General features: G+C 34.6%; 1 long non-coding RNA gene across 1 annotated transcript; it reads left to right on the forward strand.

The window, feature by feature from the left end:
* Positions 1-807: 807 nt before the first annotated feature.
* Positions 808-1,371, forward strand: LOC142555035 (uncharacterized). Its single transcript, XR_012822311.1, has 2 exons — positions 808-875; positions 971-1,371. It is a non-coding gene; the product is annotated as an uncharacterized LOC142555035 (long non-coding RNA).
* The last annotated feature ends 2,962 nt before the right edge of the window (positions 1,372-4,333 follow it).

Raw genomic sequence — 4,333 nt, forward strand, 5'->3', positions numbered from 1 at the left:
TAGTTAATCACATATTTTAGTAAAACCCTAGATTTCATACAGTTAGGTTACATAGCTCGAATTTTCTTGACCTTACAATAATTGTCCCTGTTAGATAGAACAATCGAAATATGACGCTTGAGCTATGGTATGGTTTAATATATATGTGTTACAGAGCTACCCCCAGCTAAAATTTTTAGTAAAATGACAAGCGCTCGATCACATACATGTATTAATAAACATCTCTTAAATTACTTTAAAGTTAAATAAATGAATTTAACAAATAAATAGAATCAATTATAAAAAATTAAGTGTTTAGGGTTGAAAAATTAATAGTAAATAAATTTTAATGAAATCTATTATATATTTTTATATTATAAAATAGTTTGGTTGGTTTCATTTATATTTTATTTATCTAAGCTTAAAGTACACCAATTTTTCAAATTTAATTGATTTTAATCAATTTTTCTATTTAGTTGATTTTAAATCGATCCTAATCCTGGTTGCTAAAAACTAGTTCAATTATTAATTTGATTCAGTTTCTGTTACCTATATATATATATATATATATATATATATATATATATATAGTGCTATATGTGAATAATTTGAATTATACTTACCATCTTTCTTATTATCCTTCCATGGTTTTTTTAAGAAGAAAAACTATCAACAACATTACAATTTTTTTTTTTTGAAAAAACTCGAAGTAGGAAAGTTTTATTATTGAAAAAAAACAAAATAAGCAAAATATTTTATTTTTTTTAAAAGGCAAAATAGTGCAAACACAACCATTTATCTTTTATTTTTCCCCGTTTGCAAAGAGCACGCACTTATAAGTTGTAACCCCCTGAATTCTTATGGATTTCTATGAGGGCACCACCCGGGTATTTTCGGTAAGTCTCATTTCTTTGCCCCTTGTGAATTCTTACAAATTAAAGAACTTTTCCAACACTTTCTTTGCTTATATGGGGCATCTGGATGACCATAGAAGCTGTAGTCGAAGTCAGCACATCCAAAGCTCGGGTGGATGCTGCAGAGACTGCCCTGGAGATCCGAATAAGGTCTGAGGAGGAATGACAGACTTCTTTCCTCCTGTCAAGGATTTAAAATAGGATGTGGACAAGAAAACATACTCCTTCCAGACATGATTCCATAAATACAGGGTGCAATTTGAGGAGGCCGATGTCATATCGTTGGACGCGGAGAATATCTCGATTTTGACAAGGCCATTTACTCCCTCCCGGACAAGGTTTCTGAGGATACAGGAGAGAAGGACTCCATGGATTCCGAGCCCGGGGAGATTGAGAAAGTAGAGTAGGTTTTGTAATTTTGGGCCTCGAGCCCTTCTTTGTACTCATATCCATTATCAATAAAAAAATTGTTTTTCCACAGACAGTACCCCTTTTTTGTTTTTATTTAAGTTGATGGAGCTAATCAAGACACATCACATAAGGAAATTTTCCAGGCTCTCTAGGATGGGCTGGCTATGACCTGGACACCCGACCTCTATCCAACCCCCTTAATGAATGAGCATCCAAGTAATCCTTATAAAAAATTTTAAGTGTTGAAAAGTAATCAAACCTTCTAGGTCGAGTTTATATAACTCAGGCACCCGGTCTCTATCCAACCCCATTAACAACAGAGTATCCAAATAATCTTAAAAATTTTTTAAAAACATTCTGAGTATGGGAGAGTGCCAGGTTGTCCCAGCTTGTTCTTAACATTTAGAAACTTTTAATCATATAAGGATATGGGGCCTAGCACATCTGAAATTAAATAAGATACCGGGGCCTCGTGACTCTCGGACTTAGGTAAGATGTCGAGTCCTCATGTTTCCCAGGTATAAATAAGATGCAGGACATCATGTCTCCTCGGCTTATATAATATGCCAGATCGTATGGCTCTCGAGCTTATATAAGATGTTGGGGCCTCATGCCTCTCCGGGTTTTAGATAAGTAGTCGGGACCTCCTACTTTTCTGAGTTTTAGATAAGAGTTACAAGATCTTTCGAGATATCGGCCTTGGCTACCCTGTAAGTATAAGGCTCCCGAACTGACTCTTCGAACCATTGATGCGATTCTTCGATCACGAAAAGCAAATGCACTCGAAAACGGAGTTACGCCCTCGATTCGATGAAACAAAGAAACGATTGTGTTGTTCCGATCTTTTTGAACAAGTAAGGTTGTAATATTCACCTTTAAATCACGAAGAATTTAGCAACAAATACTAATGAGCTAAACAATCGAAATTCAAGAGAACTTTCAAAGAACTCGTCTTTGACAATGCGAGTGAAGAATAATTGACAAAAACCACAAAGCAATAAACTTTGATAAGTTTGATTTGAGGAACACACAAAGGTGTATACAAAGCCAAGCTTTGAAATTGAGAGAAAAACTCACAAAATATATTAACACTCAAGAATACTTATTCTAATTCATGTTTACAAAGGATTATATAATAAAATACAAAAAAATCGCAATCTAGGGTTTCCATACGTAAAATCTGAACGACGGCGCGCCTAGGTGCTACAGGCTCTGCCCTGGTGGCGCTTAGGCGCTAGGCAACTTCTTCTTAGCGCTGCAGCGATTCTTCCTTAGCGTTGTGGCGCTAGTCCATCCACCTTGCGCCACACTTAATAGCATTCATTTGGCCTTGAAGATCACTCCTATGCATCAAGACTTTTTCAAGGCTTGGAACCTCGCTTTCAAGCTCTTCTCAATTTCTCATGAGTCCATGCAATGCTTCCTTGAATCTTTTTCCAATCATTAGCACGTCATGCCCGGCCATATTCATATCATACTCCCGTTCTTCAAAAAGATTTGTCCTCAAATCTTGGCTACCTATGCAAAAACGAAGCATGTTAGTAACAAAAAGAATTAAATTATCAACATGCTTACCTTTAAACTCAAGTTTGTAGGTGCTATTATTTGCTCGCTCCATCAAGTACTTGAAATCACACTTCACATTTGCCCTTTCTATGTATTCATCTATTACTCCAAACGAAAAATGACACATGACACTAAATAATAACAATAAGATATCATTAAGTATCACAAAAATCAGATTTCCTCCCTTCCTAGAACTAGTTAACAACACAAATATTTTCACACACCTGTACAACCATAATTCACTAGGAATAAAAATGTTACCATGCAATGTATAAGAATTTTGCTTAGCAGCTATTTTCCTAGATGCTATGCATGATTCACAACTCCACTCAACATACCGCTTCATATGCAACCAACACATATAGTCATGCAATATGTCAATTATCAAGCCACTACAATTGAAACGTCTGCTATTTGTTTTGCTTAAAAGTACTAGATTTTTTTTTCAAACCTCAGTAAATCGGCCGAACCCTTACCATACGTAAAAATATTTTCATAAAATATTTTGCACCATTTTTAAATAAATCAACCAACTAATATTTGAAAATCCAAAGAAATATCTCAAAACATTAAATCGTCAAACGTTTTACCAAACCTAAAAAGCAATAAATTTGAAAAGTATAGCTCATACTAAACCTCTCAAAAATCTCTTAAAAAGCATAAATAAATAGTCGTAAACTCTTTAACGTAATTCATAAACTTAAATGCGGAAAGTAGAAGCGCTAATCCTCGGGTTATGTGCACCGACGACAGTCCAGCAAAGTCACCCATCAAGACTTCCAATATCATAATTATCAATATCATCTACATCAATCACACCTAGTGAGTCTAAAGACTCAACACATCATATTTTGATACCAAATAATAATATAAAAATAACAGACAACAGTGAAAATACTTGTACTTAAAATATCGTATTCATGAAGATACATAAACTTCAAACATGAACATTTTCGTAAACATTTTCATGATGTATAAACTTTAAAAGCAGTTTCATGATCCTTTTCATAAACATTTTCATAAACGTATTCATATCATCCTCAACATATTCATATTTATATTCATATTATCATCAACATATACGTATTTCTCTTTCCTTTCATTGAATTCAGATCGTTAATTGTGATTTTCGTGTTCATTTACGTCTACATCTACATGTTGGGCGATGGATCCATCTACATGTAACCACATTACTGGGCGGTGGGGACACCAGCAACACTCTCACCGGTCAACTGGACCTTTGTTCTATCATATTAACATATTATCGTATACATCTACATATCCGTATCCAAGGAAACACGATCGTCGGGCTCCAACTGGGACCATAACCCTCACGAAATTTCCAACATATCATCGTATTAGTCACAATTACTTCAATTCCATCAACGTTTCATATTATCATCACTTTATAAAATTTAAACATGCATGTAGCGTTTTCCTTTTAACCCAAGCATGCAACATGT

The sequence above is a fragment of the Primulina tabacum genome, chromosome 9 (genome assembly GCF_025594145.1).
Source record: "Primulina tabacum isolate GXHZ01 chromosome 9, ASM2559414v2, whole genome shotgun sequence".
Taxonomy (NCBI): Eukaryota; Viridiplantae; Streptophyta; class Magnoliopsida; order Lamiales; family Gesneriaceae; genus Primulina; species Primulina tabacum.